At 38.9% G+C, this 23,400-nt stretch overlaps 1 long non-coding RNA gene across 2 annotated transcripts in view; it reads left to right on the forward strand.

The window, feature by feature from the left end:
- Positions 1-23,400, forward strand: part of LOC113594163 (uncharacterized) — a 303,171-nt gene that overhangs the window by 230,546 nt on the left and 49,225 nt on the right. The window lies entirely within an intron of this gene.

Raw genomic sequence — 23,400 nt, forward strand, 5'->3', positions numbered from 1 at the left:
GAGGTACAAACAGACAAATGAGTGGTGTTAGGCTCCTTCTGGATGCTGGAGTCCACTAGGGCAGGAACTGTTTTTTCTTTTTTGATGTTTATTTACTTTTGGAAGACAGAGTGCATGCAGGGGAGGGGCAGAGAGAGAGGGAGACACAGAATCTGAAGCAGCTCCAGGTTCCAGCTGTCAGCACAGAGCCCGACGTGGGGCTCGAACTCGCGAACCGCAAGATCATGACCTTCGAACTCACAACTGCGAGATCATGACCTGAGCCGAAGTTGGATGCTCAACTGACTGAGCCACCCAGGAGCCTCAGGCAGGAACAGTTATTTAAAGGAGTTAAAGCAGGAAAAATTCCATATGCCCCCTGAAACTTGGAAATGAAAGTCACTAATCAGAAAGAGTGAGGTCATTAGCACCTAGGATGTCTATAGAATGAGGAACTTCACCTGCGGCTTGCTGCTGAAGAGCAGGCAGATGCAGCTGGCATCCCAACGGGCCTGCGAAGAGCCTTGTCAGGCCAAGGCGGAGGCCGTGTCCTCGGTTACTGCCTCTCCTCAACACATCTACAGAGCCCAGCTCTCCAACTTCAAAGTGCATAGGTGGAACTGACCATGCCGTTTTGGCCCATAACTCTTTATAGCATTTACAGCTGTGTTTTATGAAATGGCGTATAGTGAGATGGGCACAGTATATTTCTTTTCTTGGTTCCTTCACAGCAGACTACAGAGGTCTGGACATTAACTTGGTGCACTTGCAAATTACTTCTGGGTATTATGTGGTCAGGTCCTGCCCTTGTGCCTGTAAGACATTTTTTTTCCTCCCTAAATTCAGCTTATTTCCATGGATATGTACAGTTAGATTCAGGATTAATTTAGAATAGGTCAAATGTCTAAAAGCGTTAGTGTTGAAAGCTAGGATGATGATTTTACCCAGTGGACTCAAGCTTTTTGGTACATGACAGATACCAAATTTTAGGATGTTTTGCTAGCACAAAATTCAAAACGACACTAGCCAAGACAGGAATAATTGTAACACAGTCTACATCCACAGTACGGCAGAATCTTACAGCATCTATAAAAACGTCCACACTATTCATTTTGCCCTCCTTTAGCATCAGGCTTTTATTAAATGGAGCCACTTGATTCCCTGATGTCAGACTCTTATATTTGGAGGGCCGAGCCTCCGTGTTCCAGGAGACATACAGTCTTCCAGCCTGACATTCCCCTTGACCCCTGCCCGTGGCTCCAACACCACCACAATTGTGTGTATACCCAGAAGAAGTAAAAGTAAGGTTTTATTTGTTGATCAAAAGAACAGTGTGCTGGTACAAACTCTGACCGAAGTGTTACATGGAGTATTTTTGTTGACCATATTTAATTCTGTGGGACAATCTGTAATTGAGTATGAATTCTTGATTGCATTATCTCTTCCCTCCCACTGTCCCACTTAGTGTCTTGTTCATTTCCACAGATGAAAGAAAGGGAATAGGGGGAGAGAATCAATTCCTGGGCTGTTTTTTTAATAGATCACAGTCTAGTAATGTGTATGTATTTTCAGAAACCACTTAAAGACAGTAAGTGCCTTGCTTGATGCCTGATCAGCCCCTTGTTTTTTGTTTTTCCACTGGGTATTATATACTGGAGTGAGATTCATTTGAATACATGTAACACAGTCTTATTTTAAAAAATAACTTCATGCCTGGGGTGCCTAGGTGGCTCAGGTGGTTGGTTATCCCACTTCGGCTCAGGTCATGATCTCACGGTCTGTGAGTTCAGGCCCTGAATCGGGCTCTGTGCTGACAGCTCAGAGCCTGGAGCCTGCTTCAGATTCTATGTTTCCCTCTCTCTCTGCCCCTCCCCCACTCACGCTCTGTCTCTCTCCCTCTCTCAAAAATAAACATTAAAAAAATTTAAAAAATAACCTCATGCTACTGGATTTTATGAAGCTGTCATGATTTATTTAATCAGACCCCAAATTATGAACATCTAGGTTGTTTTCACCCTTTGCCATGGCAGGCGATACTGCAAGGGATGTTGGTATATTAATTTATAGCCTATAAGCTACCTATAAATATCAATATAACATCTGGATTTCCCTAAGTTCTGTAAAGTTCTCCTGGCTCTGAAACACACAGCTTCATAGGTAAGTGAAGAGAAGCTAGCACAGTGGACCTAGGAGGGGTTAGGCCCCCATTCCCATGGCTGCCGTTGTAACCACCCTGCATGTTTATTTTTCGTCAGTGCATCACTATTTGGCATTTCCCTTGACACATCATACTGCTTCACAGCTTCCTGCTTGCCGCCAGTGAGTGCTTTTCTGCACTGAGCACCTAACCTATTTCTACTCATCTTTTAAAACCTATTCGCACATCATCAGCCCTATGCATGCACCTTCCCTCTGCATCCAGAATTAATCACCTTATTTGCATGCCCTCTACTGTGTGCACATTTCTGTTACTGCCCAAATAGCAGTTTATTATAATCATGTGTGTACATGTTTGACTCCCCTATTGGACTCTCAGTTCCTGGCACTTTGGGACTGGATCTTATTTGTTTTCCCATCTTTAATGCTAAGTAGACTATCTCTGACATACAGACCCTTGACTAATGTTTGCTAAATGGCATGGGAGAAAATTCTAAGTGAATTCGGCTGTATTTACAAGAGAAAAACATTTGAGGCTCAGAGTCAATGGTTAGTCTTCGATCTTTAGGAGACAGTGGGGACGTTCTGCGGTAGAAAAGGCCCTTTCGAGAGATGGTGATACCAGCTTTTCTTCCCATCTACTCTGTGTGAGTTTTGGCATTTTATTTTCTCTGCCATTCTTCAGCTTGTTAGTATTGCCGTGTTGGAGGTTTTGTTAAGCTAATCAGAAAGGTTCAAGTTACAAGGAGATAAAGTTGATTGAAGGGGCAGCATGGATAGCAAAGTAAAACATTTTGGGCAAGAAAGAAAGGACAACCAAAAGAAGCTTGAGACCTTGAAATATTTGTGTAATAAAGTTCAAAAAGGAACATATGTCTATATGAGATTATCCAGGGGGAAATCCTTGCTTCAAGTATGCTGAATTACCATTAATCGTTTATTTCTGCTCTCAAAGCTTGTGTCAAAGACTCATTTTTAGTCTTTAGTATAATTATTGTCTAAACTTCCAGCATTTTCAAATAATACTCTGAGTGGCTGATTTTTTTAAAAATCATAGGAATAATTCCTTAATTTAAAAGGAAATTTACTTTAAAATGCCATGCTTAATTTTTTAAAAGCAGTTTATACTATGCAAAAAATCAACTTCAAATTAACTAACATTCCTCCAATTAAATAGAAATTTCTCCCAAATATAAGTATTTTAAAGTCAAATTTGTAGTTATTGCTTTAGGGACAAATAAGAATTTGTAACCATTGTATTAATGAATGTCTCAATGTTTCATATTTATAATCAGATGGAAAGATCATTTCATTTAATATGAGCCCTGTACTCTCTCTCCGTATCCCTCTTGCACTTATTCAAAGCCCCCCCTTTTTTTAAATATAATTTATTGTTAAATTAGCTAACATGCAGTGTATACAGTGTGTTCTTGGCTTCGGGAGTAGATTCCCATGATTTCATTGCTTACATACAACACCCAGCGTCATTCCAACAAGTGCCCTCCTCAATGCCCATCACCCATTTTCCCCTCCTCCCCTGCCCATCAACCCTCAGTTTGTTCTCTGTATTTAAAAGTCTCTTATGGTTTTCCTCTCTCTGTTTGAAACTACTTTTTCCCCTTCCCTTCCCCTGTGGTCTTCTATTAAGTTTCTCAAATTCCACATATGAGTGAAAACATGATATCTGTCTTTCTCTGACTGACTTTTACTTAGCATAATACCCTCCAGTTCCATCCACATTGTTGCAAATGGCAGCATTTCATTCTTTCTCATTGCCTAGTAGTATTCCATTGTATATATAAACCACATTTTCTTTATCCATTCATCAGTTGATGGACATTTGGGCTCTTTCCATAATTTGGCTATTGTTGATAGTATTGCTATAAACATTGGGGTACATGTGCCCCTATGAATCAGCACTCCTGTATCCTTTGGATAAATTCCTAGTAGTGCTATTGCTGGGTCCTAGGATAGTTCTATTTTTAATTTTTTTGAGGAACCTCCACACGGTTTTCCAGACTGGCTGCATTAGTTTGCATTCCCAACAGCAGTGCAAGAGGGTTCCCGTTTCTCCACATACTTGCCAACATCTGTTGTTTCCCGAGTTGTTAATTTTAGCCACTGTGACCAGTATGAGGTAGTATCTCAGTGTGGTTTTGATTTCTATTTCCCTGATGATGAGTGATGTTGAGCACCTTTTCATGTGTCTGTTGGCCATCTGGATGTCTTCTTTGGAAAAGTATCTGTTCATGTCTTCTGCCCATTTCTTCACTGGATTGTCTGTTTTTTGGGTGTTGAGTTTGAGAAGTTCTTTATAGATTTTGGATACTAACCCTTTGTCTGATATGTCATTTGCAAATATCTTCTCCCATTCCATTGGTTTGAAACTAAAGGCATTTAGTTTTGTTGATTGTTTCCTTTGCAGTGCCGAAGCTTTTTATCTTGATGAGGTCCCAGTAGTTCATTTTTGCTTTCATTTCCCTTGCCTTCAGAGACATGCCGAGTAAGAAGTTGCCACAGCTGAGGTCAGAGAGGTTGTTGCCTGTTTTCTCCTCTAGGGTTTTGATGGTTGCCTGTCTCACATTTAGGTCTTTTATCCATCTTGAGCTTATTTTTGTGTATGGTATAAGAAAGTAGTCCAATTTCATTCTTCTGCATGTTGCTGTCCAGTTCTCCCATTTGCTAAAGAGACTGTCTTTTTTTCATTGGATACTCTCTTCTGCTTTGTCAAAGATTAATAGGCCATACACTTGTGGGTCCAATTCTGGGTTCTCAGTTTTATTCCATTGGTCTATGTATCTGTTTTTGTGCAAATACCATACTGTTTTGATGATTACAGCTTCAAAGCCCTCTTTTAAAGATACTTTACATGGTATTGTTTTTGAATTTTGCACATGATCAAAACTGAAAAAGTATAAAAAAGTAGACAGAGAAAATAAACCTCTGTCATTTCCGTATTTTTTAAGGAGCTCACCTCTATTCCCAGAAAGCAAGCAAGCACAGAACATATCTTTAATGTTTTTACTATGTATTACTATATTTGTTCATACTCACAATGGTAACATACAGTTTACACGTCGTTCTGCTTTTACTTTTTAGCACTAAGAGTACAGATCATTTCCTAATAGGTCAAATAGAGCTGTTTATTTCTATAGCTGCATTAGATTCCACTCATTGGTTCTATTACAATTTATCTTAGTCTTCTATTGATGGACTTTTGGATTGTTTGCAATCTCTTGCTTGTACCAAATATAATGTACATCATCACTTGGCATCAGTGGGAGTAGGAACGTAATTACTGAGTCAAGGAACATGTAATTTTCAATTTTGATAGATAAAGCAAAATTGCTCTCCATAGAGGATATACCAAATTAATATTCCTCCCAGCCATAAATAAGACTGCCTATTCTCCATATCATTATCAGTTGGGTGTGTTATAAACTTTTTAATCTTAGTAACCTGAGTTGTAAAAACTGTATCTCATTATGCTTTTGATATATAATTCTTTATAAAGAAATCAGGCATTTTCATCCAAACAGAGCCATTTGTGTTTCTTTTACATATTATTTATTAGCCATTAAAACAAATATAGCTTTATTGAGAGATAATTTACATGTTATACAATTTTCCCCCTTGTAAATGTGCAATTCAGTATGGTGTGTGTGTGTGTGTGTGTGTGTGTGTGTGTGTGTGTAAATTTGCTATGATATGGACACAGTCTAGTTCTGGAACATTTTCAGTACTTCACGATGTCTTCTGACCATTTTCAGAAAATCCTCTATTCCGCACCTGACCTAAGAAAGCATGTTAATGATTTCTCTTCAAATTTACCTTTTCTGGATATTTCATATAAATGAAATCAAAGAATATGCATTCTTTTGGATCAGGCTTCTTTTAGTTATTAGAATATTTAGGGATTCATCTAAGCTGTAGCATGTATCACTACTTTGTGCCTTTTTTATTGCTGAACAGTATTCCATTGTATGGATGTGCCACTTTTATTTACTCATCACTTGGTGAACATTGGATAGTTTCCAGTTTTGGCTATTTTGAGTAATACTGCCATAAACAAAACATTCACTTACAAATATTTGTGTGGACATATGTTTTCATTACTCTTGGATGGGTTCCAAAAAGTGAAATTGCTGGATCATATGGTAAGTTTACATTTAACTTCATAAGAAACTGCCAAAATGTTTTGTAAAGTGGCTGTATCATTTTACCTTCCCACTAGCAATAAATAAGGGTTCCAGTTTCTCCACATCTTTGCCTACACTTTGGACTGTCTTTCTGATTAGAGCCATTCTAGTAGGTGTTCTATGTCATTGTGACTTTAATTGTGTTTGTAATAATTTGTATTTTAACTAATTTGTATTTCCCAAATGACCAATGAAACTAAACATATCTTCCTTCATATGTGCATTGGCCACTTGTTTATTTTTTGTGTAATATCTATTTAAACATTTGCTCATTATTTTCTAGGAAGTTGTCCGTTTCATCTCATTTGTTTTATTTTTTGGCATAGCTGTTTATAATTTTCTTCATAAATCTTTTCAGTTTCTGTAGCATTGGTAGTGATGTTTCTTCCTTCATTCCTAAATTGGGTAACTTGTATTTTCACTCTTTTTTCCCTCAGTTCAATTAAAGATTTGTCAATCTTGTTGATCTTTTGAAAGATCAAGATTGCCTTTTTCCTCTTGGTTTTGTTTTCTATTTTATTGACTTCTGTTCTAACCTTTATTATTTTGTTTCTTCTGTTTACGTCAGGTTTAGTTTGCTCTTCTTTTACTAGGCTCTTAAAGTAGAAGCATAGAGGGGCACCTGGGGTGCCTGGGTGGCTGAGTTGGTTGGGCGTCCGACTTCAGCTCAGGTCATGATCTCGTGGTCCGTGAGTTCGAGCCCCGTGTCAGGCTCTGGGCTGACAGCTCAGAGCCTGGAGCCTGTTTTGGATTCTGTGTCTCCCTCTCTCTCTGACCCTCCCCTGCTCATGCTCTGTCTCTCTCTGTCTCAAAAATAAATAAATGTTAAAAAAAATTTAAAAAAAAGTAGAAGCATAGATTATTGATTGGAGAATTTTCTTTTCTGATATATGCCTTTAAAGCTGTAAATCTCTCTGTAAGTACTGCTTTAGCCTTGTGCCAGAAATTTTGGTGTACTGTTTTTATTTTCATTCAATAGAAAATGTTTTGAATTTACCTTATGATTTCTTCTCTGACCTGAAGGTGGTAGCTGATGTCCTCTATCCACCCACTTTTTATTGGTTAGTCTAGTTAGGATCTGTCAATTTTATTGAACTTTTCAAAGAACTAACTTTTAGTTTTATTTTTTAACTTAATTTTGGTAAAATACAGAAACTTCACTGCAATGTGGCTCTATTCTTTCCCCTTCTTTCTGCTATTATTGTTACATTAATTACATCTATTGTTATCAATCTAACAATACAGTGTTACATTTATTGCTTCATATAACCTTATGTCTTTTAGAGAAGTTAAGGGAAGAAATGTGAAAAAATATGCATTTAAAACATTCTATATTTACCTATGTTTCCGGTTCTTCGTTTCTTCTTGTGTATTGGAGTTACCATCTGTGTCATTCCAGGCCAAAGAATTGCCTTCTAACCTTTAAATGTTCTTTTCCTCTTTTCCCAAGAGCTCTAAACATGTAAGTTAGCTCATTAAGAACCTCTCACCAAGGATAAAGAGATTTTGCCAAGGGGCACCTGGGTGGCTGAGTCAGTTGAGTATTCAACTCTTCACTTTGGCTCAGGTCATGATCCCAGTGTTGTGGGATTGAGCCCTGCATCGGTCTCCATGATGAGTGTGGAGCCTGCTTGGGATTCTCTCTCTCTCTCTCTCTCTCTCTCTCTCCCCCTCTTTTCCCTCCCCCCACCCCCGCCACTGTCTTCCCCACTTGCACTCTCTCTCTCTGAAATAAAATTAAAAAAAAGAGAGAGAGTCATACTTTGCCAAGAAGAGAAGACGGCTCTTAACCTGGAAATCAAGGCCTATCCCTGCATTTGGGAGGAGTTTGATTATGATGAGATGAGAAAATTTACTTGAAGTGTAAAGTAGGAACCTGACCAACAATCTATATTCTCGGTTTGGGAATGCTAAATTCAATGTGAATCTTTACACATGCAAAATGGGTATGTTCTACCTTGCATAACTTGTTTGAAGAAAATAGATAATCCTCTGTGATTGATGACGATTCTGCTGTCTTAGATAAATAGGAGCAGACAGGTCATGGTTTACATGCCTGATGTGGACTGTAGGTCACAATTTCAAACCTATGACTAAATTTCCTAAGAATGTTGTCCAAATATTTGGTTCAGACATCCAAGGAACCGAAACTATATACTTGGAAAAGCATACCTTAAAAATTATGTCTATGTGAAGGTTTGAATTAAATTATGTACTAGCCATGGGGAGACAAAATTCAACAAAGAAAAATGAAAACAATCTAATAATATGCTGCTTCATTTTTCCATTGTTTACAATAAATAAAGCTGAGAAGAAAAAGAGAGCACAATTGCCCTGACAAGATGCAAGATTGGTTTTCCTAATAGGCTTTACTCTTAAAAAAAAAAAAAGCCTTCTATCCCAGATTAAGTTGTGACTCTACTATTATTGTGACATTATCCATGAATGCCTTGCTTATACTCACATTATTTGAGTACTGGCTCTATTATTAATCATTTTGAATATTATCATTACTGTTACCAAGGCATACAAAAGGTTTGTTTTTAAGTTTCAGAAGTTCTATTTTCAATCTTTGCTCTGCATTTTTCTTGGTGACACTTTCTTATTTCTCTGAAATTTATGTTCTTCTCTTTTATTTTCTGAGAAATGTCATGAAGTATTTTATTTCTGCTAACTTTTCCATGATGTTGGAAAGCTGCAAAGATTTGTGAAGCTGAAACAAATTCCTTCTTAATCATTTTAGACATTTCTATAATAACACGTATATATAATTTCTCACTTCTGTTGATTCATACTTTAGAAATATTCCTTTAAGGTTAGTGGATGTTAGTCTCATTTTGTGGTAGGAGAAAAGAGTACAGAGGAGTTTGACAGCTATTTTAAGACCATGGGAAAATTTTGTGTGTATGTGGGGTGAACTTAATGAAGGTTTTTCATACATTCTGCTTTTGTGTGAGGAGGCAGGTCCTCCAAAAATGGTGGATCATGAGTTGACAATTTTTACTACTTGTGGAAGTTTCTTTAGGAACCACAGGGTCGGAGAGAGAGTTTTAGGTGGTAGAATACCTTCTCTTTTCCTAGGACTCTGTTGGATATTGCACTTAGAGTTCCCCAGAGTCGATAGAGTGCCCGGAGAATCAGTGGACATATAAAGTGATTCATCTCTGCCCATTTCTGCATTACATTCTGTCTTGTGGTAACATTATTACAGAAGTTAACAACCTACAGAAGAGCTAATTCTATTAGTGCATTGCTTGCAATAGGCTACTGACGAACCCTGATCCCATGTCCCCATCAAATTTGCATCATTAAACAAAAGATACATTTAGCAGGGGAGATGAAATTGGGTGGACGTGATATATTGCCTCATAGGACTTAATAGATATTAATTTGTAATCTGTTCGGTGTTTGCTAAGGCTGGTATAGCTAGAATGGCATTGATTGGATCCCTATCTGGAAAAATGCCAGACTATTGATGAGTTTCCCCCCAAATGAAAGACATTTATTCATTCAGCAGTTATTTATTGAGTTTCTCGTATGCGTATTGAGCACCACGTTAGATGCCACATCTAAAATAAAATGCTAAACAAAGACTACTGGTCTGGAGGCTAAGGGAAGATTTCACCATCACCAATGAGGGGTCTGTGGTAAAGGCAACTGATTCAGAAAGAGGGAGGAAGTATGTGCACAGGCCTCATGGCAGAAGTGAGCATTTCTTGTCCCAGGAACCCAAAAGAAGGCTAAGATGGCAAAGCAGGAAACACAAGAAGCCGAAAGGTAAGATATGAGACTGAAAAGGTAGTCAGAAGCCAGATCAGGAAGGATATTAAAAGGTAAAAAGCAGGTTGGTCTTTAGAAGGACTCCCGACATTAACATTCAGAAAAACAGAGTCATTTCTGAATCACCAATTAGGTAGGCAAATTCTTAGCTTAAGAGTATTTCAATCATTGAGACCCCCTGTCTTGGGAAAGTAATAAAATAAGTGATTTGTGTATTGTTTCATACGACTAAAGAAATATTCCTAATATCCACAGCAGGGAAAGAAAAAAGAACAGTTTGCCTTTTAGTGTGGTGCTTTGTTATCCATTTCTGAATGCAAAGCTAATTATTTGTCAAATTAAAGCCTATTTTTACGAGTAATATTATTACCACTTGGAAATAATCGATCACCTTGGTTTGCAGGGCACTGGTGTAACATTGGAGAATACAATTTTTTGTATTCAAAACGACTGTAATAAGGGTAGTTTGGTAGGTTTAGCATTAGCTTTAAAAGTAGAAATATGAACAGAGCGGATAAAGAATTGTCTTTTGTTCTTTCCTGCTGTAGTTGTTAGCTAGCATTATATTAGAAACGTCTGAATGCACATATTCTTTTCTTTAATTTTTTTTAGCTGTTTAAAATGTTTGTTTATTTTTGAGAGAGAGAGACAGAGCATGAGAGGGGAGGGACAGAGACAGAGGGAGACACAGAATCCTTAGCAGACTCTAGGCTCTGAGCTGTCAGTACAGAGCTGGATGAGGGGTTCAAACTCACGAACCATGAAATCATGACCTGAGCCGAAGTTGGATGCTTAACCGACTGAGCCACCCAGGCACCCCTGAATGCATACATTCCAGAAAGTACAGGATGAGGATGTACTTGTCTCCGTTTCCTTATTTGCCTTGAGGGGTTATTGACAGCAATAGATGAGAGTAGATGAAATGTGAAATCTCCTGTCCCTTTCAGGAAGCCCTTGGTGGTTGTGAGACCATGTGTTGAATCTAGGTGGGAGAATTAACCAAGTATTTGTTGCATGAACATTTCTTTTTGAAAGTCTGTGACTGGGCAGAATTTCCCTTGTGGTGGATTATGTCCTGCTGGATTGAGTTCTGACCATTTTAAGGCTTTGGTGTATTTCTGGGGTAGTATTTTTATGTGTCCCTTTTGTGTGTCATGTATCTTCTCCAGGAGAGACTTGGGGCACTGGTCCAATGGTGATGTGTGACAACAGGCTATGATGTATCTGGCTGAACTCCCTGGAGGTCAGCCCTCATTCTTGCATTCACCACCCCCCGACCCCTCACTTCATCCTTCCAATTTCAACACACACCTTTTCTTAGTATTTAGTAACTGAGGAACCTCATTTTCTGTGCAATCTTATGTACTGTGCTCATGCATTTGTCACACCCAATAAAATGTACTGTGTACTCACTTCGGGTAAAAAGAAAATTTATTGAGCACATATCATGTGCTATTCACTCTGACAAGATTTTATACACATTTTCAGTCAATGCTGTCAATAACCCCTCAAGGCAATATTATTATCCTGATTTTAGAAATAAGGAAATGGAGACAAGTCAGTTGAAATAGCTCGTCAGTGGAAGTAGGAGAACCCAGATATGAGTTCAGGCAGGCCAGATTCAAGGCCGAGGCTGTTAACCATTGACAGTGCTGCTGTATCAAGTAAACTGTCTCTTCTATATCACTAATGAGTACTTTTCAAGCATCTTAGCATCTACTTAACAGAAAAATAGAAACATACAGGATAACATTTCTCAGAAACTCACATCTGGACCTCTTCCACTAGACCCAAGGAGAAAGAAGGGCCTCGATGATAAAGTGCAGCCCCTGTTCCTAATTTGTATTTTTGTGGAGTAAGAAAAGTGCAGAGAAGGAGAGAAGTGTTGTAGAAGGCTACATTTGAGATTTAACATCAAATGTCAGGGTTATTTGTCCTTCCTCCAATGCTGAGGTACGGAACTTAAGCAAACTGAGAAGAAAAAGATGGTTCTGGGTTTCAGAGTGAATGGATTCAATGTGGAGTCATTATGATGACGAATCTATGTGGGCTGGGGGGGAAACAGGAAGACTTGGATCTGGTCTCCATTTTGCTCTTCTGCAAGATGGCCCCGAGAAGTTCGAGACCTGCCTCTGTGGCACGCTGTTAGGTGAGGAAAAACAACAACAACTAAGCCGCAAGATGGTCCTCTCTGTACCAGCCCAGCTTGTGAGGCCCTTCTAAGCCTATCAGTCTATGAAATGTAACAGGACAGCCTTTTGTACCCATTTCTCCGTCAACAAATGGCTACAGGCCAGACCTGGTGAACAAAAGGTAAAGAGAACAGAAGTATTCCTGTTGTTTAGCACTACCTAATTCCCTTTCCATAAGCATGTACAATGAAAATAAACTTAGTTTAAAAAAATTACATCAGTCATTTTGGAAGAAGTTTGGGCACAGGAGAGAGTGACGGGGGCCATTTGTAGCTCATAAGGGAAAAAAACTCTGATAGTCACTGGTGTCTCTGCTGTCTGCTCTGAATATTCCTTCTGTTATCTCCCTAAAGCACTCATCTGTGATTGCAAATATCATTAAGATTTCCATGGTAAATTAGTTTCCAATTATTCCTGGTCTGAGGCCACAACATTTCTGCTCCAACAGGACTGCCAGCACACTTTGATGGGACAGAATGCAGACAAGCCATTGAAAGGAATATGGTTATCTTTGCTTTCTTCGAAGAAAAACACAAAGATGGTGGAGACTATATATGTTTATGTGACTGTTCATGGCATGTGCCCCGGAGAGCACTGTTCGGTGTTGTTCTTGATCGCATTGAGCATTTCTGGGCTCGAGACCCCTGCTGGCGAAGTCATCTTTTGATCTGATTGGTATTCAGAGCTCATACTGTTTTATGAAGAATAAGGCTCAAGATATCTCGGCCACTGTCCTAGTGAGTTTTCTCTGGTTTCTTCAAAGTAACCAAATGTGGCTTCATGTCTCCAGCAAAAAGAATCATCATTGATTTTAAGCTTGTTTCATGGGTGACAGCAAGAAAACATCACAACACTTTCCTAGGACAGTTGTATTGATCTGCATCGTTTCACTCAGGTTTCCCACCATGTCGCAGAACATTTAGGGAGCCAAGCTACAGGAGACTGACTTCCATCAGCGCTCCTTGCTGTATTATTCAAATAAAAGAAAAATGAGTCTAGGGTTGCCCCATGTTGGGCTGGCCCAGATTTTGTGTTTCATCACAATTTTATGTGCTCCAGAGAATGAGTGAATATAAATACATCGCTGACAATGAGGCATCTTGTTACAAGCAAGAAAAGTGAGAGAAAGAAGGAAGATTGGAAGGAAAGAAGAATCAAAGTACTTTGTCAATATACAATAGAAAGAAATGATGAGCATAGTGCTCTTATTGTAAAAGATTCATAAACCGACCCTAACAAGTTTACTGTCAGTGCTTTTGAAGGGCTGGATTTGAAATTCTGCACAGAATCTTATACTATGATTCAATAATTACATTCAGTATTAAAACTGGAATTTGTCCTTTTACCACATACTGGAGAACTAGCACCATAATGTATACTTTTGGAATATGCACCTATACGTTTAGAATTTGTGATGAGTTAGACAGGGACTTGTCTGAAATTTTGCTCCCTGTCAAGGGATAAACAGATTCCTTATTCTATATATAAGTTTTTGAATATTACTTTTTCCATCGGCTCACGATTCCTCACAATTTCCTGAGGAAATGGATGTGTTTGTGTGGGCTGATTTGTAGCGAACAATCCATTTGTCAGCATCCTGGGTGATGAGGTTCTGAACAAATGTATAGAAAAGAAGGGGAAATCAAAAGAGAGAAAGAAGTAGAAGTATAAATGAGTCAGCTGGTAGAAATCACTGGTTGTAAGAAAGCAATGAAGACCTCTGTCCTAGAAGGATTATTTAGGGTTGTCTTGTGCAGTGTTATAGGCTCTAGGGCAGGGAGGAAAAAAAAGCATACACAGTTGCGCATTTATTACAGTCAGGCTGCTTTGTGTATATCTTCTCATTTAATTTAATCATCTGACCATGAGAGGTAGCATTTTCTAAATCCCATTCTATAGGACAAGATGTAAACTGTGAGATTATGTGACTCTCCAAGAGTTGCACAATTAAGGGAAAGAGGTAGGATTTGAACTCAGGTCTGCCTGACTTCAATTCTTTGTTTTTGCGGCAGAGGGTATTTTCCAAAGATGGTCATGACATCATCTCCTATCTTACTAGCTCTCCTACAATGTGACCTGGCCAATCAGCCATCAAGAGGTGGTGTCTGTTTCTCCTCCCCTTGAATCGAGGCTGGCCTATGACTCTCTTGTAGCCAATAGAATATGGCAGAAGTGACAATGCATGATTTCCAAGGCTAGATCAGGAAAGACCTAAAGGCCATGCAGCTTCTGCCTGATTCTCTTGGGACACATGCTCTGGGGAAAGCCAGTTGCCATGGTAGAAGTCTGACTACCCTGAAACTTCCATGTTGGGAAACCCATACTAGAGGCTCCTGTCAATCATCCTAGCTGAGTCCACCTTGTAACCATCCCTGCCAAGGCACACATTCAGTATGTGAAGCCATTTTGGATTCTCCAGACCATCATAGCCACCCCCTGAGTACTGCTGAGTGGCCCCAGTTAATATCCCAAGGAATAGAAGACCTATCCAAGCCCTGCCCACACTCCTGACCCACAGAATCATGAAGGAAAACAAATTTGGGGTACTTTGTTACCTGGAGCACCTTATAACCATATGGCTGTCCTTTGCCTTAAGGCAAGACCAACAGAGAAAATACTTGCAACTGAGTGATGGGGAGACTTTGACAGACAAATCTGAGGCTAATTAGAAACTGGTTGGAAGGGATAAAAAGAGTTTTCAGGAGGCTAGGTAGTGAAGGACTTGGGCTGAAAATAAGCTGGTAGGAAAATCTAAACTAAAAGGAAACTATAGATTAAGATATTATATCTTTGCAATAGCTCCAAATCTTGTCTCCATTCCCTTCTCCCCTAGAGTAATCTTCTCTACTTCTAGAGTTACATACACATTTACCTAAAATCAGCTCCATTATTTTACCCTTTACCTTAAAATACTGCTCACTCTATCTACCTGAATAAAATACAGCCTGTATTTCTCATTTTGTCAGATCAGTCTATTCAGTCCAGTATAAAGGCTAAAAGTAAGGGGTTTGGAATCAGAAAGACTTTGTGTTCATTAATTTCTAATCAGAAAACCTTGTTGTGTGTCAGTGTTTTTGTGTGGTCTATTTCTGGATATGCAGCATCTAATATGACCAAGATAAAGTTTTCTGGAATAATGTGATTTTTCTTTGGCAGGTATCCTCATAGACAGATAACTCATATTGATGCTTTGTACATTTTCTTGAATTTCTCAGTAAATTCCACTATTGGTCACCCTTTCCACAAATAATTCAAGGCCTATCTAAGATCCCAAATAGTTATTTATATCATTTGCTCAATGAGAAAAAGGTATTGGGGAAGGGGGTGTGTGTCTATATATTAAAGTTGCTAGAGGAAGTGCCCTAGATGATTCTGGGTTATATTTATCTCCCACGTAACAGAGAATTGCATTATCCAAAGCACCTGGGAAAGTCCTCAGGCCTGCAAATGCTGTGACATACTTAAGGGTAAGGAATTACCACCTCCCCCTTTTCCAATTATTATAGACTTAGCATTGGTAGAGATTTAAAAGGAGTTGTAGAGTTTGTGAGGGACTCTAGCTTTCACCACAATAGAAAAGTCCTTTTGTGTCCCATTGTATTTGGTAAGTGACCTTGGAAAAGTGGTGGCCACTTCACTAACACTACTTTGTGACTAAACTCAGTGGCCATATCTTATAGGGAAGCATTAGTGGTAAGAAATTGTGGATTTACCAGATACTGGGGTGGGAAGGCACAGCTTTGGAGATTGGAGTACATGCTCAGGGGTAACACCATAGATTTCTGAAGGGACCCTGTCAGAGAATGTTAACCCAAGAAAGTTTGTCTGGGTTTTGTGGCTTGCTGTTCACCTTACTTCATTTCCACCCCCTACCATCTACAATTTTAGATTAGCTTTTAGCATCTGATTTATTAATCTCGATTATTCTTGAACTTGGCATCTTCTTTTAATTGACTAAGAGATGACTTTGGTCCCTGTTCTACTTTTCTCTCACCATACACCAGGTTCTGAGAGGCCAGCATATCATGTCATTTGAGATTTTTGTCTTTGGACTAGAGCACTTGGGCTTGATCTAAGCCTTGGCTTTTGTTTTACTATCGTAAAATATCGTGAAATTATTCACCCTCTCTGAGAATCCTCTTGTATTGCTCAAAAGTGGTTTTAATGAAGGTGCTTGCATAGGGGTTGTAACGGGAGTGAAAAAATATTGTATGTAATATGCTATAATCAGCCTTTATTGTCGTTCTTGTTTTAAGTATATAATGTTGGCCCATTTTCTGTTTTCAGCTTTGCCATTCTAACTCTGCCTCACCAACTTCAAGGGCTCCCAGCTTGTTTCTTTGCTAAGTGCCCCCAAATAGGATAGGTTTAATAAGAATGCTTTTGTGCAAATGTGGTATTCAGTATTCACTAGACTTTTGAAAGGATCTACAGAACAACTGTCTCCGAAAAGAAAATGGTGGCAGGAAATAAAAACCCTACAAGAACTAAACTAGTTTAAAAACATGTTTGAAGTGGTTTCATCATACATTGAAGATGGATTGCATGAATTGCTATTCTATACGCTTCCTACGGGCAAGGATCACGTCTGCCCTGTTCACTGCAGTATCCTTAGCACCCGAAACGGTCCGGCAAGTAGAACGTTTTCAGTAAATATTTACTGAGTGAAGAAACGCACTGCAAATATGTTAGACAGTTTGTCCTGATATCAGCAGTGCTGTTTAGGAAGACAGCTCTAGATGATCCTATTCATTTTCCCTCCCCTCCGTCCCTCTCTCCCTTCATCTTTTTCTTTTTCTTCTTTCTGAGACGGCTGGAAGCAATGTGGGCTGTTTAAAATTTTTCCTTCAGTTCCCTTTCTGTTGCGTTCACATTTAGGACATCATCAAAACACGGTATCAGTCTTGGGATTCTTTTGAAAAAGAACACGAACCATTGGAATATTTCAGGGGCAATATACATTTCAAACTGAAAAGTTGAGTCTTTGGGTATGTGATGGAGCAGCATTTTTCAAATAGCAAGGGAGAAGCATTGTCGAAGTTGAGGTTTGCAAACATATTTCTCTGGGCATAAATAATGGTGTGGCTATACACTGGGAATGCTAGAAACAGATGGGGGACAATAAACATAGTCCATTAGAATTAGGACAATGGGCAAAGGACCCTGTAGAAAAAATAATACATGAAGCATTTTTGCTGGGTATTTTTATACCAAAAATGAGAGACCCCTTCTGTCTTGCACAGGAGGTATTCTTATGAACCCTGTTGCAAATATGCCAGTACCTGAGGCATCTTCCCCTGGAGATTTTGAGTAGTATGTTCCTCCACTGTCACAGAAATACTCAAGGTCAAAGAGTATCTTATGAGAGAAGTGCTACAACTCCTTAATTATGATTTCTGAAAAAAGAATACAGTTCTCAAGGTGACCCTGCATTAGAGCTTCAATCTACATCCTAGAATCAGCATACAGATCATGGTTATTGGCTTCCCCAGCCTGAACACAACTGGATATGGTGGGATGTACATTTTCCATGACTTGGTGACTGTTGACTGGTGCTATTGACTTTTGTGTCACCATATTTATCCATCTGCCATAGGTTATAGTGTCCACCGAAGTATCACTGATGGCTCCTTCTTTAATAGCACAGATTAGGTGGCAGTCATTCTGTTAAAGTCTTCTTGGGCCATCACAACTGTCAATGCCATTAAAGGACTCTGCCAGCAATTGGACATGTTGGGATCCCACAGTATATTATCCAATAAATCCCAGACTTGGTGTGCAGAGAGGTCTAATGTAGCGTTGGGGTAGAAAGAACAGAGTTGTTGATTGCCTCTATATCATTTATGTCTGATTAGTACTAGTGAGAAGTACATGTTCAGAGATCCCAAAAGTTTATCAAATGTTTCAGTCTAAACTGAAGGGAGTCTGCACCTTTTCTTTTTTGTTATTTCCCCATCTCCTTGGAGTAGTTGTCCAATGGTTCCAGAGGTTGATTAGGTATATTTTGCCATAGAACTAGCTGATGCTGGGGCCAGAGGCACAAGGGAAACAGCAAACCTGTAGGAAAGCTGAAGCCCAGAGGCTGAAAGGAAAACCAGAAAGCCTTACAGTTTGGCAGATCTGGACCCACCGTGTAGCAGATCTGGGGCTGGACTGCTTCAGTTTGAAACCTGACTCTGTCCTTCGTCATGTGGTTTTACTCATATTATTGATCAGTCTTTGCCTCAGTTACCACATTCATGGAGAAAATAGCAAACTAAGTGCTGTATATGTATTTAATATATGTGTTAATGGCTACTGTTATATTTACCATTATAAAACCAGGGGACTTGGGATTCAGCGCTAGCCCCTTTGCTACTCATTCAGGTTTGGTCCATCCACCAGACCTCCTTCCTGGGAGCTTGTTAGAAATGCAGAATGTCAGGCCCCATGCCTCCTCCTGATTCAAAATCTGCATTGTAACAAGGCCACAGTGAAGTCTGAAAAGCCCTGGGCTACATCAAAGGACTACAGGTAGAGGGAAGGGAATGGGTGTTGGGTGGAAGTTAAAGGATTTCAGTCCTTATCCTGAGAATGAGACTTAACACTGGTTTGCTTTCACAGATTGACAGGAACTGGCAGAAGGGGTGGCTTGCCCTGGTTTTCCCGCAGGGAGAGGAACAGGGAGATGAGGGAGCTTAGAGCAGATACTGGGGCCTACAGCTGGGCTTTCTGTTCAAGACTCGCACTTCTGTTTGCTTAAGAATAAAATGTAATTGGAATCCTAGAGTAGGGGACTGACCTCAAAGCCTTCAGTACTCTCACAGCATCCATTTTGAGACTTGAGCTGATCGGGTGCCAGGAGGAAGGTCACCGGTGATTGTTTAGCAAGCATCCTGGAGGAAAAAAAGAGGTACTTTGTCTTAAATTCTCCACCTTTTTTCCTCTGAGCTTTACCAGACATCCATGACTAGAAGAGAGGTGGCGCAGTATAGAACACTGATCTTTACCACTGCAAAATATATCCCTGCCAGAGAGAAAAAATGCCACTGCATTTAATGAAAGAACATAGCAAATCACCAAAATATTACCGTTGAGCTGTGGCCTCTACCTCTCACTTTTTGCTTAAGAATCTCACCAGAGAAGAAATGACAGCAGTAGAGGCAATCTGCATCTTCCTCCCCCCCACCCCCCCACCCCCCAGTCCTCTGAAGGAGGACATTGTTCAGCAAATGAAACAGGTAAACAAGATTTTAAGAGGAATATTTAAACTGCTTAATAGAACAAATTGTTTTTTAACACCCTTAAGCAGCTGTTGGAATCAGGCATTTACATACACATAATGAATATGCTAATTGCGAATCTCTCTCTCTCTCCTAGTCATTAAAAATAGGTCTCCCTTGGGACTTCTAAAAGACAGCTCATTTTTATTCTGGTTGTAGTTACCATATATACTCTGGTGCGCTCATTTAAGCATCTTTACAGTATATATGCTTTTGCTAATTGAGGTACATCTTCCACATTAACGTGGTTGAGTTTGTGAAATTCTAGTACATGTAAACATGTAGAAACTTGCAAATACATTTTAAAAACCCATTGTTCTGCAAAATAATTTAAGCAGTGCATGAATTTTTCAGACTTCCCACGTTTACCTAGTGTATCCACATTTTAATGTATCCTGTGGAAGGAAATATTAAGAGCCCAGATAATTTTAATATTACTGATTTGGGTCACAATTTCAATTATTACTGATGATCCTCTACTTTCAGGGTATAATATTTTTAAGTGTAACCAATTTCTTTTGAATCCTCATCCTGCCGGGTTTATTAATCTGCATGGCTAATTTGCATTAATATGAATGGAAATATTGATTATGTCTGAATTATTCATCACTTATAGATGTTAATCTGAGTATAGTTGCTTCCTTGAAAACATCAAACGCAGTATTTATTTTGTTTATTTTCTACATGAGGCGGTTTATACACTTAGATATAACAATTAAAAGTAAATCCAAGAAGGCGCCGTCTGGATGGATGGTTAAGACTCCGACTTCGGCTCAAGTCATGATCTCACTGTTCCTCAAATCAGGCCCCACATCAGGCTCTCTTTTGTCAGTGCAGAGCCCGCTTCCAGTCTTCTGTTCTGCTCTCTTTCTGCCCCTCACCCAGTCATGTGTGCTCTCTCTCTCTCAAAAATAAATACACATAAAAAAAAAGTAGATCCAAGAAGGCTCAAGGAAGCAGGAGTAGATGATATTAGGCACATCTAATAATTGAGATAACGTGGTCGAGTTTGTGAAATTCTAGTACATGTAAACATGTAGAAACTTGCAAATACATTTTAAAAATCCATTGTTCTGCAAAATAATTTAAGCAGTGCATGAATTTGCACTCAATTAGGCAGAGTTTGACTGTAAATAAAAAGTGGCTAAAGAAATTAAAGAAGTCATCTTGGATTACATGGTCACGTTTTCATCAGTTGTGAATCCCTGATTTAGAGCTTTGAGTAAAACACCTTGCAAGCAATCATAATTTATATGTTAAGAAACTTGATATGGCCTGATTATGAAAATTCAACGAGGAACACTACCAAGTGACCATGGTGACAGGACTCTGAGCTGTGACTGCAACATAGATGCTTGAATAATTAAGGTGAAATCAGTTCTTGGAAATAATTCAAGGCAATGATTAAGATATTGTCCAGTTATGTACAAAATTGCATCGTGTACTTATGATTCCAAAATGCATCTTTATATAATGATTAATAAATAATAAACTGATATAAAAATATGAGGGAATGAAAAACATTAAAAAAAACTAAAATTGTTTCCTACTTCATTAATATTAAAATTTTTCTCTAAAATCGTCTCAACATTCACTCAGGCTCCTTGCAGTTCTGTTAATGAGCTCTACTGCCTACCCTACCCGCCTTTTTTGGGTCAGGATTAGAGAAGTTTCCAGTGTTTCATTTCTCCCTTAAACCAATTAAGTTTTTCTCATGGGTAGCGTGAGCTAGACATGCTTTCGTTGCATCTTTGTACTGTGGACATAACTTTGGCGAACTAACTTTTGTTGTGACTTTCTTCACAGGTCTAAATTCTCATTTTTGTTTTATTTTACACAATTGTCCTTATTTAGAAAACAAATGAGCTTTCAGAGTTGTCTTAAGTTTCAAGCAGTTAGAGATCTTTTGGTAACAAGCCATGCTCTCCTAATTCATCCTTAAAAGCCCCTTTCCTTCCCTGCCTGTTCTGTTTATTTTCCTTGTCCTCTTTCTGTTCACCTATTTACATAGGTATTTTACAATCACATGTAGGTTTATTAAAATTGAATTTGAAAAACTAGCATTTCATAACCTGGGCAAATGTTGCATAGTAGTCACCTATAACATAAAGATAGGTTTATCAGACATCAGTATAAAGGAAGGATGTTGGGTGACATAGGGAATGATGCTTCGACTTATAAATTGTTCAAACACCTGGTTGTTCTAGTGATCTTACGAAAACATAGGTGACATCATTAAATGTTACCTCAGTAAGAATATTTTAGGGATGACCGATGGTCTAGTTTAATAAAGGGAGGAGACTCGAAAAATCTATGGGAACCTATAAGAACAAAGTATGCATCTTAAACAAGCATTTATCAATGATTATAACTAAATTTTCTGTTAAGTGTCTATGAAGTCCAAACCAGAGTATTTAATAGATCTAAGATTTCTTCTGAAATTATTAATAGAGAAGAATGATATGTTGCCACTAACATAGTTTTAGGATATTCACCCCTGTGCGTATATGCAGTGTGAATATAAATGTACATAAGCCCCAATGTGGCATTTAAATGTATACTCCTGTCAGAATTAATACGATAAACAATGTCTTTTCCTGCAACTAAAAATGAGAGCAAAATGAAAAGAGGAAAAAGAAAATTCTCCTTAGCACGCTGAGATTAATAACGGGGTATTAAGAAGAACAGGGAGACATTATGAAGAAAGCTGCGTGAAGTCGAACAAACCCAGACTTTGGTTAAGGATGGCACGTCCTTTGTAATCTTCTGTCCTCCATCTCTACCAGCGAAATACACTTTTACTACTGCTTCCACCTCAGTGTTGTTCAAGTCAGCTAGAAAACTCTATGACTCCTTTTGACACAATAGATTTTCCCCCCTCCTCCTTCCCTACGGAGGTGATCAACATGGCAAACAATTATGAATCTTAAGGTGAAAACAGAACATCCATGCAGAGCTGAGCATTTTTTACCCTAGGAGATTATTGATTTGTGCAGTGACTTTTGTCCTTGGTAAATCTCAGTTTTCAATGGTGTGCAATTTTGTAAGTATAAGCCCAACTCCCGGGGGCCTTTCTTCAATTAATACATACTTTATCGGGGAGTTTGTCTTTCTCCATAGGACTTCACTCTAGACATTTGAGATTCCAAAAATAGACAAAATGAGATTTCAGAAAAGTAAATATACTAAAATGATGGACTAATGTCAAAGTCAAACTTGCTGCAGATTAGCCTCACAATTAAGTTTTATTAAAATTAGAAATCAGATTTTATTATGGATGCTCACATAATATTCCAGAACAGTTGCTTAATCTTGTTACTATGGGTATTTTAGGTTGGGTAATTTTTTTTTCCTGTGGGGAACTATCCTGTGCACCATAGGAAGTCTAGCAGCATCCTAGGCTATATTCACCAGAGGTCAATAGCACCCTAGCTGCCAGTTGTGACAGCCAAAAATCTGCAGAGTGCCAAATGTCCCCTGAGAGACAAACTCATACCCTGGTTGAGAACCACTGCTGTGAGATATTCTATGACTTCTCTTGCAAGTCACACAGAAAATTAAGGGTTTTTATAGCTAAAACCCTTTACCTATCTGATCGAGGATCCCTCATCGGGAAGAGTTTTTTAACTAATGACTTAATTTTAACAGAGCTTCAGTTTCCTCATTTGTAAGACACCTAAGTAATCCTCAGTTCGTCTGGTCTAATACGACTGCCTTTATATTTTCTGCTGTTAAGGTCCGGTAGGATGATGTGACGGTACCTTCAGGACAACTGCAGGGTGTCCCTCAGCAGCAGGGCTGTGAGCTTTTACAATCATCATCACCTCCTGA

Source organism: Acinonyx jubatus, chromosome C2 (genome assembly GCF_027475565.1).
Source record: "Acinonyx jubatus isolate Ajub_Pintada_27869175 chromosome C2, VMU_Ajub_asm_v1.0, whole genome shotgun sequence".
Classification (NCBI taxonomy): Eukaryota; Metazoa; Chordata; class Mammalia; order Carnivora; family Felidae; genus Acinonyx; species Acinonyx jubatus.